We start from the raw sequence: 13796 nt of genomic DNA, 5'->3' as shown, positions 1-13796 counted from the left end.
TCAAAGACAAAGCTATTCGGTTTCTTGTGAGTATATACACTTCACTGCCGATGTGGGGGGGCGCCACCTAAAATCTTGCCTAGGGCGCCAGATTGGTTAGGGCCGGGCCTGAACTCCATGACCAGCTCCGCCAAAGGTATGTCCCCTTTTGAGTGCTCTCTAGGCTACCAACCACCCATGTTTTTACAGCAAGAGGTCGAAGCAGCGGTAAGTCCCACCTTAAACGCTGCCAGACCATCTGGAAGACTGCTCGGGCAGCCTTAGTGAAGACGTCGGACAGGATACGCCTCAACGCCAACCGGCACCACATCCCAGCACACTCCTATCAGCCTGGGCAGCAGGTGATGTTACGGGCCATTGACCTCCACCTCAAGGTACAGTCCTCTAAATTGTCACCCCGCTACGTGGGGCCTTTCCACATCAACGCCATTGTCAACCCTGCTGCCGCTCGTCTCTCTCTCCCGTCTTCCATAAAGATCCACCCAAGTTTTCACGTGTCTCAGATCAAGCCTGTGTCTATCAGCCCTCTCTCGTCCCCCACCCCTGGCCCCCCTTCTCCCAGGGTCCTCGAGAGCGGTGATCCGGTGTGGATGGTGAAGGAGATCCTCAGGGTTCATTGGCAGGGTAGGGGGTTGGTCTACCTGGTTGACTGGGAGGACTATAGACCGGAGGACCGATCCTGGGTGCCGGCCTCCTACCTTGCGGACAGTGCCGTCTTCTTCTCCCCGGTACCATTACAGTATATACTGTATGTATATAGTATAATATTTAAACAGCAGGACTGGACTGTGCACCTTAGCTCCTTTTGCACTATTTTATTTTATTTCCTTCCTATGTTTGTAGACTGTCGCACTGATACTGGAGTTGCTTTTAATCTCAATGTACCTGTGTATAGTGACAACAAAAGGCATTGTATTCTATTCTATTCTATTGTGGGTTACTTGCAGTGGCTTGTTTTTTCCGCCAGAGGGAGGCAGCGGTGCTTCACTGCAGATGTGATACATTACATTGCAATGAAAACGGTTAATTCAAACTAGATTGCCGTTTGAATTACATTTAAATGAGTATTTTTTTTAAGGTTCCATTTTTTTTTGTTGTTAAAAAATAGTATCTAGCTTTTTTATTTGTTGTTTTTTGTGTTGCCATCTGTGAAGATACAACTTCTGTCAGGATGTCCACCTGTGGTCCTTTCTTTATGGGTCTATGAATGAAATGAACAAAAAAAATTAACTAATCAGAAAACGCTGAAATGTTAAAAACGCAAATATTTGTTTCTAAAGATATTTAAAGACAATTTGTTTCATCTTTCATAAACAATTACGCACACATGCGTTGCGGCCAATGATACAAATGAGATAATTTGGTATTGCGGCACTTAAAGGGCACTTCCTGTCCCTCACTTTTCACTGATTTTTGTCTTCTTACAGAAGCTCAATGTACCTCTATCGTCAATTCTGGACTACAAGTAGCTATTTCCCCCCCTGCCCCCCCACACACTTTGAACCCTGCGGCTTATAAAACGGTGCGGCTAAATTGTGGATTTTTCTTCGCCGACGGCCATAATACAAATAATTTTTATGAAGTGTGTTGTTGTTTGTGCTACGGCGCCATCTTTTGGACGAGTTCACTCATTGCAGGTCCTTCCATTTAGTGCTTTCAACCGGAAGTAGAAGTGCCGTTCCGTCTTTTAGCCACCCATAGCGTTTCTACTTGGTAGCCCAGTTCTATCCGAGAATAATTGTTTAGGTTGCGATGAAGTACTTCCAGGTAGTGGTCGTGTTGTAGTGGCCGGGTGATGCTACCAGCGAGTACTGTAATGTACAGTACTATATTGGGTGAAAGGAGTGTGAAGGTGACTATATGTATTTTATTCCATGTTTAGAGGGCTCTAATTATGTTAAAGTACTTCCAGGTAGCGGTCGTGTTGTAGTGGCCGGGTGATACTACCAGCGAGTACTGGAATGTACAGTACTATATCGGGTGAAAGGAGTGTAAAGGTGAATATATGGATTTTATTCCATGTTTAGAGGGCTCTAATTATGTTAAAGTACTTCCAGGTAGTGGATGTGTTGTAGTGGCCGGGTGATGCTACCAGCGAGTACTGTAATGTACAGTACTATATTGGGTGAAAGGAGTGTAAAGGTGACTATATGGATTTTATTACATGTTTAGAGGGCTCTACTTATGTTAAAGTACTTCCAGGTAGTGGTTGTGTTGTAGTGGCCGGGTGATGCTACCAGCGAGTACTGTAATGTACAGTACTATATTGGGTGAAAGGAGTGTAAAGGTGACTATATGGATTTTATTACATGTTTAGAGGGCTCTACTTATGTTAAAGTACTTCCAGGTAGTGGTTGTGTTGTAGTGGCCGGGTGATGCTACCAGCGAGTACTGTAATGTACAGTACTATATTGGGTGAAAGGAGTGTAAAGGTGACTATATTGATTTTATTCCATGTTTAGAGGGATCTACTTCTGTTAAAGTCCTTCCAGGTAGTGGTTGTGTTGTAGTGGCCGGGTGATGCTACCAGTGAGTACTGTAATGTACAGTACTATATTGGGTGAAAGGAGTGTAAAGGTGACTATATGGATTTTATTCCATGTTTAGAAGGCTATAATTATGTTAAAAAACATATTTACAAGGCTGTCAACAGTAAATGCTCTCAGCCAGGCACTAAAAACATCAGATATTGACTTTTATTGGCGATATAATTCATATTTTAAATAACATCTTAACATTGCTAAATCCTGTTTTGTCTTTATTTCTTTGGTATTGTCAACTTGTTGCTTGTTCCTCCTTAAAGTTGTGTAATCAATCAGAAATATCAAGCAGCTAAAAATCGATAAGTGTGGAGAGAGGGTTTTGCATTTTTCCCATCATGCATTGCATTGGATTTAAATGGGTGTAATTTTTAATTATGTGTGAGCTTGGACGTTTTTTTTGTTTTGTTTTTACAATATCCACAAAGTCTGCTCACTTTTTGTGTTGGTTGCAGTTTTTTAGCGCCATGACTAGGGAAGGTTGTTTGCATTGGGTTATATAAATGAACGATTTGCTTGCATGTTCAATTTACTTGCTTCACTCTGCTGATTTTACAGTAAAAAGTAGCACCTCGGTCGGCAGAATGTTGCATCAAAAGTGACCTTGTACAGTTTTTCAATTTATAGTAATGCACTGTTAATAAATGGCTATAGATTTTAAGGTAAAAAAATCAAACTGGCTGCTCAGCCACCAAGATTTTTACATAATACAACATTGCTACAGTTTTTCAATTAAAGTAATTTGGTGTAAAACCCACAAAAAAATGTAACGGTAAAATGCATTTTTTTAAATTTTTTTTTTACCTTTTTACCTTACCTTGCAACTGTTCAAAAATATGCATATTTGTAATATGTCTGGGTAAAGTTTGAAAGCCTTTGGATGAAATATCTCGGACGAGATAGTTACAAAACAACTTCTAGAAATGGCGAAAATCTGTAGATAAAAGCTGCTTACACAGATACCACAGATTTTTTTTTTTGTCATAAAAAAATACAATCATGTGTGCTTACGGACTGTATCCCTGCAGACTGTATTGATCTATATTGATATATAATGTAGGAACCAGAATATTAATAACAGAAAGAAACAACCCTTTTGTGTGAATGAGTGTAAATGGGAGAGGATTAATTTTAAGTGTATCTTGTGTTTTTTATGTTGATTTAATAAAAAAAAAAAAAAAATTTTTTTTTAAATTTCTTGTGCGGCCCGGTACCAATCGATCCACGGACCGGTACCGGGCCGCGGCACAGTGGTTGGGGACCACTGCTCTAAAGTGTACGGCTGCGAATTTAGCTAAAAAAGTGTCAAAATTGCTTACAAAGGTAACACATGTCAAGTATCGACACTAACTGTTAGCATGTTAATGTTTGCATGCCAGCAGTTGGCATAAGTCAAGCATCAAGTTATATAACTCTGAGGTAAGCGGTTGCAAAATAATCAAAAAAAAAGTTAGCATGCTGCTAACAGTTAGCATTTATCACGTACCAGGGCATAAAGTGTACGGCTGCGAAATTAGCTAAAAAAGTGTCAGATTTGCTTACAAAGTTAACATATGTCAAGTATCGACACTAACCGTTATCATGCTAATGTTTGCATGCTAGCAGTTAGCATAAGTCAAGTGTCAAGCTATGTAACTCTGAGGTAAACGGTTGCAAAATCAGCAAAAAAGTTAGCATGCTGCTAACAGTTAGCATTGATCAGGTACCGGGTCATATGACTCTTAGGTGTACGGCTGCGAAATTAACTGAAAAAAATGTCGAATTTGCTTAAAAAGTTAGCATGATAGCAGTTAGCAACACTATATGTCAGGTATCAAGTTATATGACTCTGGGGTAAATGATTGCAAAATTAGCCAAACAAATTTGAATGCTGCTAACAGTTAGCATTTGTCACGTACCAGGTTATATGACTCTAAAGTGTACGGCTGCAAAATTAACTGAAAAAGTGTCAGATTTGCTTAAAAAGTTAGCATGCTAGCAGTTAAATGTCAAGTATCATCACTAACTGTTAGCATGCTTGCAGTTAGCAACACTGTATGTCAGGTATCAAGTTACATGACTCTGGGGTAAATGATTGCAAAATTAGCAAAAAAAATTAGAATGCTGCTAAGAGTTAGCATTTGTCACGTACCAGGTTATATGACTCTAAAGTGTACGGCTGCGAAATTAACTGAAAAAGTGTCAGATTTGCTTAAAAAGTTAGCATGCTAGCAGTTAGCATGGACAGAAAACAAAATGGATTAAAATCTGTTACAACTATTTTTGATTTTTTTTAAATTCGTTACAAATAAGAATAGCTAATTATTTGAAAATTGATTATATTTTTCATACTGTCAGGTTCAAACACCGATGACATCTATTAAACAGACAAGAAGCAAGGAATCAGGCAGAGACAGAGTTAAATTCTACTCATGTGGAGAGACGTATTGGGCTGTACACTTAGTTACAGTTCCAACCTACGCTCCAAGGCACAGCCCACGTGCTCCTCTATTTATTCGGGAGGTCCCTGGTTACATCACTGAGGCTGCTTCTGAAGGAAAGGGGGGGGGGGGGGGGGGGGGTAATTTCAGCAGTCCCAGTTCGACACAATATATGATTATTCAGAAATGGAAATGTGCTGACACTCGTGATATCGCCCTGTCTCTGCTTTGTCTGCGTCAAGGTACTCGATGTTCGCCCTTGGCAGTCAGCAGGTCTGGACACTCGCAATCCAAGATTGCAAGTTGTCCCTTTGCACAGATGGAAAAGTACAACTTCAGCACAATTGATAATAACTATAGCAACGGCCTGTAAGCATAAGAGTTGGGTGATAACTTATACATAATTATTCTAACACAGACCCCTTATAGAATAGAATAGAATAGAATAAAATAGAATAGAAAGTACTTTATTGATCCCTGGGGGAAATTCAGCACCACAGTTCGCTCACAATAGACAATAATAATAAATAATAATAATATATTATTCATATAATATATGAATAATATAAATATATTCTACATATACTCTACATTTAAGTGCAGTCAAGGAACATATGCATTATACAGTCTGATGGCTGTCGGTATGAAGGACATTCCGTGTTGCTGAACGTGCTCATTCTCTTATGTGTGTAGACTTCCTGTTTTGGTTGCATTTTAAATATTTTTTTGCACCATGACTAGGGAAGGTTGTTTGGATTTGTTCATATAAATAAATGCTGTGCTGTGTTCATGGCCATTGACCTGCTCTACTCACGGTTTGTCAGATATTTAAAATGAACACCCGGCAGGCCAGATTTCTTGTAAAACTCATGACATCTGGCGGGGTATTGTTTGGACACCCCTGGACCATAAGAGTATATAAGTAAGTTTTCAAGTGGAAGTTGAATGCTTCATCTCTAAAATCAGTGCCTCTTCTCCAAAAAGGTTGAACGAGAGCTTTACTGTGGGTCCAAAAATCCGGGAATTAGAGGTCACACTGCGTTCACACGACTCTGCGAAGGGAAACTGCCCGGGGTCCACGGAGGTTTGTTTGGTGGCACGACTTCCACTCACGCCCACGCTGCCATGTCTCCATCCAACATGACTTCATTTCTGTTTGCCGCGCCCCACAGTGGGCTGTTATGCGTTTGTGTCCCGATTCCCGGAGGTGAGCCCTGGAGCCTTTTTCTGTTGACACCCTGACTGAGATAACATTTCCCCCGCTGAATCACAGGCGGTGCTGTGTGGAGGCGCTACCTTTCCACCCGCCGCTAACAGGACACGCTCTGTCTGTGGGCCGCGGCGGCAGCGCCCACACTAAAGTCCCTTTGAAACGCGTGGTTTGTTTACCCCACCGGACTAAATACCCGTTTAGGAACGCTGACGTTCGACGAGGGGAAAGGCAGCGTCAGTGTCCAGGAGTCTCCATGCAAACTCCATTTTTGTTGTCATATACCATACCATATTGTACTTTTCCTTACAATTTGCATAGTTTTGTAACTGTTAACATCCTAATGTTAGCATGAAAGCAGTTAGCATATGTCAAGTATCAAGTTATTTGACTCTGTGGTAAACGGTTGCAAATTTGATTTAAAAAAAAAAAAAGCATTTTGCTAACAGTTAGCATTCGTCAGGTACCAGGTTAAAAGACTTTAAGGTGTACGGCTGCGAAATTAAGTAAAAAAGTGTCAAAAATGCTTAAAAAGTTAGCATTATAGCAGTTAGGATATGCTAGGTGTCATAGCTAAATGTTAGCATGTTAGCATACTGTATGTCAGGTGTCGAGTTATATGACTCTGGGGTAAACTGTTGCAAAATTAACAAAAAAAAAAAAATAGCATGTTGCTAACAGTTAGCATTCGTCAGGTACCAGGTTAAAAGACTTTAACGTGTACGGCTGCGAAATTAAGTAAAAAAAGTGTCAAATTTGCTTAAAAAGTTAGCATTGTAGCAGTTAGGATATGTTAAGTATCATAGCTAAATGTTAGCATATTAGCATACTGTATGTCAGGTGTCGAGTTATATGACTCTGGGGTAAACTGTTGCAAAATTAACAAAAAAAATAAAATAGCATGTTGCTAACAGTTAGCATTCGTCAGGTACCAGGTTAAAAGACTTTAACGTGTACGGCTGCGAAATTAAGTAAAAAAAGTGTCAAATTTGCTTAAAAAGTTAGCATTGTAGCAGTTAGGATATGTTAAGTATCATAGCTAAATGTTAGCATGTTAGCATACTGTATGTCAGGTGTCGAGTTATATGACTCTGGGGTAAACTGTTGCAAAATTAACAAAAAAAAAAAAATAGCATGTTGCTAACAGTTAGCATTCGTCAGGTACCAGGTTAAAAGACTTTAACGTGTACGGCTGCGAAATTAAGTAAAAAAAGTGTGAAATTTGCCTAAAAAGTTAGCATTGTAGCAGTTAGGATATGTTAAGTATCATAGCTAAATGTTAGCATATTAGCATACTGTATGTCAGGTGTCGAGTTATATGACTCTGGGGTAAACTGTTGCAAAATTAACAAAAAAAAAAAAAAAAGCATGTTGCTAACAGTTAGCATTCGTCAGGTACCAGGTTAAAAGACTTTAACGTGTACGGCTGCGAAATTAAGTAAAAAAAGTGTCAAATTTGCTTAAAAAGTTAGCATTGTAGCAGTTAGGATATGTTAAGTATCATAGCTAAATGTTAGCATATTAGCATACTGTATGTCAGGTGTCGAGTTATATGACTCTGGGGTAAACTGTTGCAAAATTAACAAAAAAAATAAAATAGCATGTTGCTAACAGTTAGCATTCGTCAGGTACCAGGTTAAAAGACTTTAACGTGTACGGCTGCGAAATTAAGTAAAAAAAGTGTCAAATTTGCTTAAAAAGTTAGCATTGTAGCAGTTAGGATATGTTAAGTATCATGGCTAAATGTTAGCATATTAGCATACTGTATGTCAGGTGTCGAGTTATATGACTCTGGGGTAAACTGTTGCAAAATTAACAAAAAATAAAAAAATAGCATGTTGCTAACAGTTAGCATTTGTCAGGTACCAGGTTAAAAGACTTTAACGTGTACGGCTGCGAAATTAAGTAAAAAAAGTGTCGAATTTGCTTAAAAAGTTAGCATTGTAGCAGTTAGGATATGTTAAGTATCATAGCTAAATGTTAGCATATTAGCATACTGTATGTCAGGTGTCGAGTTATATGACTCTGGGGTAAACTGTTGCAAAATTAACAAAAAAAATAAAATAGCATGTTGCTAACAGTTAGCATTCGTCAGGTACCAGGTTAAAATACTTTAACGTGTACGGCTGCGAAATTAAGTAAAAAAAGTGTCAAATTTGCTTAAAAAGTTAGCATTGTAGCAGTTAGGATATGTTAAGTATCATAGCTAAATGTTAGCATATAAGCATACTGTATGTCAGGTGTCGAGTTATATGACTCTGGGGTAAACTGTTGCAAAATTAACAAAAAAAAAAAAATAGCATGTTGCTAACAGTTAGCATTCGTCAGGTACCAGGTTAAAAGACTTTAACGTATACGGCTGCGAAATTAAGTAAAAAAAGTGTCAAATTTGCTTAAAAAGTTAGCATTGTAGCAGTTAGGATATGTTAAGTATCATAGCTAAATGTTAGCATATAAGCATACTGTATGTCAGGTGTCGAGTTATATGAATCTGGGGTAAACTGTTGCAAAATTAACAAAAAAAATAAAATAGCATGTTGCTAACAGTTAGCATTCGTCAGGTACCAGGTTAAAAGACTTTAACGTGTACGGCCGCGAAATTAAGTAAAAAAAGTGTCAAAAATGCTTAAAAAGTTAGCATTGTAGCAGTTAGGATATGTTAAGTATCATAGCTAAATGTTGGCATATTAGCATACTGTATGTCAGGTGTCGAGTTATATGACTCTGGGGTAAACTGTTGCAAAATTAACAAAAAAAATAAAATAGCATGTTGCTAACAGTTAGCATTCGTCAGGTACCAGGTTAAAAGACTTTAACGTGCACGGCTGCGAAATTAAGTAAAAAAAGTGTCAAATTTGCTTAAAAAGTTAGCATTGTAGCAGTTAGGATATATTAAGTATCATAGCTAAATGTTAGCATATTAGCATACTGTATGTCAGGTGTCGAGTTATATGACTCTGGGGTAAACTGTTGCAAAATTAACAAAAAAAATAAAATAGCATGTTGCTAACATTTAGCATTTGTCAGGTACCAGGTTAAAAGACTTTAACGTGTACGGCTGCGAAATTAAGTAAAAAAAGTGTCAAATTTGCTTAAAAAGTTAGCATTATAGCAGTTAGGATATGTTAGGTGTCATAGCTAAATGTTAGCATATTAGCATACTGTATGTCAGGTGTCGAGTTATATGACTCTGGGGTAAACTGTTGCAAAATTAACAAAAAAAATAAAATAGCATGTTGCTAACAGTTAGCATTTGTCAGGTACCAGGTTAAAAGACTTTAACGTGTACGGCTGCGAAATTAAGTAAAAAAAGTGTCAAATTTGCTTAAAAAGTTAGCATTGTAGCAGTTAGGATATGTTAAGTATCATAGCTAAATGTTAGCATGTTAGCATACTGTATGTCAGGTGTCGAGTTATATGACTCTGGGGTAAACTGTTGCAAAATTTAAAAAAAAGCATGTTGCTAACAGTTAGCATTCGTCAGGTACCAGGTTAAAAGACTTTAACGTGTACGGCTGCGAAATTAAGTAAAAAAAGTGTCAAATTTGCTTAAAAAGTTAGCATTGTAGCAGTTAGGATATGTTAAGTATCATAGCTAAATGTTAGCATATTAGCATACTGTATGTCAGGTGTCGAGTTATATGACTCTGGGGTAAACTGTTGCAAAATTAACAAAAAAAATAAAATAGCATGTTGCTAATAGTTAGCATTCGTCAGGTACCAGGTTATAGGACTCTAAGGTGTACGGCTGTGAAATTAACTAAAAAAATGTCAACTTTACTTAAAAAGTTAGCATGCTACCAGTTTAGGATATGTTAATTATAATAGCTAACTATTAGCATGGTAGCAGTTAGCATACTGTATGTCAGGTGTCAAGATACATGACTCTGGGGTAAACTGTTGCAAAATTAGCACAAAGAACTCAGCATGTTGCTAACAGTTAGCATTTGTCACATACCAGGTTATAAGACTCTAAGGTGTACGGCTGCGAAATTAACAAAAAAAGTGTCAAATTTGCTTAAAAAGTAAGCATGCTAGCAGTTAGCATTTGTGAAGTATCATAGCTAACAGTTAGCATGGTAGCAGTTAGCATACTGTATGTCAGTTGTCAAGTTACATGACTCTGGGGTAAACTGTTGCAAAATTAGCACAAAGAACTCAGCATGTTGCTAACAGTTAGCATTTGTCACATACCAAGTTATAAGACTCTAAGGTGTACGGCTGCGAAATTAACAAAAAAAGTGTCAAATTTGCTTAAAAAGTAAGCATGCTAGCAGTTAGCATTTGTGAAGTATCATAGCTAACAGTTAGCATGGTAGCAGTTAGCATACTGTATGTCAGGTGTCAAGTTACATGACTCTGGGGTAAACTGTTGCAAAATTAGCACAAAGAACTCAGCATGTTGCTAACAGTTAGCATTTGTCACATACCAGGTTATAAGACTCTAAGGTGTACGGCTGCGAAATGAACTAAAAAAGTGTCACATTTGCTTAAAAAGTTAGCATGCTAGCAGTTAGCATTTGTGAAGTATCATAGCTAACAGTTAGCATGGTAGCAGTTAGCATACTGTATGTCAGGTGTCAAGTTACATGGGGTAAGTATTATTAACTTACAACGGCATTATTTTTGTATTGTTTCACTTTCGCAAATTCCTCAGTAAATTCACCAAAACATCACCGTGGAGTTATTGAGTCTGTTTAGCTGATTGGAGAGCTAGCTTGCGCAGCTAGTGGGTCCATGACGGTGACTTCTGTTTTGTTGGATCAGCCATTTTACTGCCGTGTTACAGACAGCGTTAGGCAACAATTAAGGTATGTAAATAAACATTTACTGTGTAAATAACTCATTTCACAACGTATATATGTGCGACTTATAGTCAGGTGCGACTTATATATGAAAAAACATTTGTTTTCCTCAAAAATGTTGTGGGGCGTGGCTTATATACCTCTATAGTCCGGGATATACGGTATTTTCCTTGCTCGGGTTTTAGTTCACACCAACCTTCAGCAAATCCGGCCTGGGTAGACCACGCGGGCGTTTGGTAGAAGAAGAAGAAGTGACGGCAGACCACTTCTGACCCCTGCAATGTTTTCATGCCACAAACAATGGCCGGCACGGGGCCAGGCTGCAGTTGGCAGTCCATCCTTCCAGTGAGCATGACGCAGCACGCAGAGTGCACGCATCCTGCCTTTGTGGCGCAGGAATGTCAAAAATGCAGAATGTGGACCTTGTCCCTGCTCCTGCCCATCAAGGTGCTACAGATCTAATGGAAGCTTGCATTGAGCTAACACATTTTTGGTAAGTGGAGACTTACCATACATTTGAGTGCCTTCTTCTTGTTTTGTTGGCATGAAAAATTGCCATGTAAATTTGCTAATGCTAATGGATAGAACATCTATGGCAGCTCTAATGTAAGTTAGCCTCGAGCTAACGCATTTTGTAGAAAGAACCCTTCCTGTAATTTTGAGCGCCTTCTTCTTGTTTTGTTGGCATGAAAAATTGCCATGTAAATTTGCTAATGCTAATGGATAGAACATCTATGGCAGCTCTAATGTAAGTTAGCCTCGAGCTAACGCATTTTGTAGAAAGAACCCTTCCTGTAATTTTGAGCGCCTTCTTCTTGTTTTGTTGGCATGAAAAATTGCCATGTAAATTTGCTAATGCTAATGGATAGAACATCTATGGCAGCTCTAATGTAAGTTAGCCTCGAGCTAACGCATTTTGTAGAAAGAACCCTTCCTGTAATTTTGAGCGCCTTCTTCTTGTTTTGTTGGCATGAAAAATTGCCATGTAAATTTGCTAATGCTAATGGATAGAACATCTATGGCAGCTCTAATGTAAGTTAGCCTCGAGCTAACGCATTTTGTAGAAAGAACCCTTCCTGTAATTTTGAGCGCCTTCTTCTTGTTTTGTTGGCATGGAAAATTGCCATGAGAAATCGCTAATCGGTAGCATATTTATGGCAAATTCAAAGTAAGCCAGCATCGAGCTAACGCATTTTGGAAAGTGGAACCTTACTGTACCTTCAAGTGCCTTCTTCTTGTTTTGTTGGCATGGAAAATCGCCATGTAAAGTCGCTTATGCTAATCAGTAAAACGTCTATGGCAAATTCAGAGTAAGCTAGCATCGAGCTAACACATTTTGGAAAGTGGATCCTTGCTGTACTTTTAAACGCCACCTTCTTGGTTTTGTTGGCATGGAAAATCGCCATGTAAAGTCGCTAATGCTAATGGGTAGAACATCTATGGCAGATGTAATGTAAGTTAGCCTTGAGCTAACGCATTTACGAGAATGGACCCTTCCTGTAATTTTGAGCGCCTTCTTCTTGTTTTGTTGGCATGGAAAATTGCCATTAAAAATCGCTAATCGGTAGCACGTTTATGGCAAATTCAATGTAAGCTAGCATCGAGCTAACGCATTTTGGGAAGTGGAGCCTTACCGTACTTTCGAGCACCTTCTTCTTGTTTTTGTTGGTATGGAAAATTGCCACGTAAAGTCTCTAATGCTAATTGGTAGAACATCTATAGCAGATCTAATGTAAGTTAGCCTTGAGCTAACGCATTTAGGAGAATGTCCTGTAATTTTGAGCGCCTTCTTCTTGTTTTGTTGGCATGGAAAATTGCCATGAGAAATCGCTTATGCTAATCAGTAAAACGTGTATGGCAAATTCAAAGTAAGCTAGCATAGAGCTAACGCATTTTGAAAAGTGGAGCCTTCTTGTACTTTTGAGCGCCACTTTCTTGCTTTTGTTGGCATGGAAAATCGCCATGTAAAGTCACTAATGCTAATCGATAGAACTTCTATGGCAGATCTAATGCAAGCTAGCATCGAGCTAACGCATTTTGGTAAGTGAAGTCTTACCATACATTTGAGCGCCTTCTTCTTGTTTTGTTGGCATGGAAAATCACCATGTAAAGTCGCTAATGCTAATCAGTAGCACGTCAATGAAATTGTCAGCATAATTTGATGTAAAAAAAAAGAAGAAAAAAAAAATCAGTTCACAAAATTCAAACGCAAAATATTCAGTGACATGGAGTCAGTGTCAAAAAAATCTGGCCTTTATGGTCCGTGTTGCAGCAAGACAAGGCTATATATCAGGGGAGTCCAAAGCGCGGCCCCGGGGGCCATTTGCGGCTTGCAGCTAAGGTTTTAACCGCCTGCGGCACAATCGTTAGCATTTTAATATTAGCATGCTAGTTGTTTTACTAATTCTGCAGGTGTACATTTCAGCATCCTATGTTTTGTTACTTGACGAATGATAGCATGCTAGCATGCTAATGTGCGCTAGCTAGCTTTTTTTTTTTTTTTAACAACACCTCAGTTATATTTTAATACTTGATGCATGCTAACGTTAGCATTTTAAACACATTTTTCAGGTTCACACCTCAGACTAATATATTTTACATTTACTTTAGCAGGTTTACAATTCAGTGTCATATATTTCGGTATTTCACAAATGCTAACTGTAAGCATGTTATTGTTAGCGTGTTACCATAGTACTGTTAGCATGCAAGCTTTTTCTTAGCTCATTTTGCTCATATTTTTTGTTACTTGATGTCATTTTTCCCCGCCGGCCGTGAGAAAACGGAGGTGAGGCCAACATTTCCTGGACCGTGGCCACTCGGG

The 13796-nt window shown here is 38.6% G+C and overlaps 2 protein-coding genes across 2 annotated transcripts in view; one reads left to right on the top strand and one right to left on the bottom strand.

Moving 5' to 3' along the window:
- The window catches only part of zgc:64051 (leukocyte surface antigen CD53), a 171342-nt gene that overhangs the window by 27248 nt on the left and 130298 nt on the right, over positions 1–13796 (bottom strand). The gene's annotated exons all lie outside the window — the stretch shown is intronic.
- Positions 11343–13796, top strand: part of LOC133632757 (CCN family member 1-like) — a 42632-nt gene continuing 40178 nt past the window's right edge. Inside the window, exon 1 of the mRNA XM_062025408.1 lies at positions 11343–11468. The gene's annotated coding sequence lies outside the window, so the exon portion shown is untranslated. The remainder of the gene's footprint in view (positions 11469–13796) is intronic.

This window comes from Entelurus aequoreus, linkage group LG17 (genome assembly GCF_033978785.1).
Source record: "Entelurus aequoreus isolate RoL-2023_Sb linkage group LG17, RoL_Eaeq_v1.1, whole genome shotgun sequence".
Lineage (NCBI taxonomy): Eukaryota > Metazoa > Chordata > Actinopteri > Syngnathiformes > Syngnathidae > Entelurus > Entelurus aequoreus.
The sequence above is the reverse complement of the archived record's forward strand: the minus strand, read 5'-3'. Positions and strand labels throughout refer to the sequence as shown.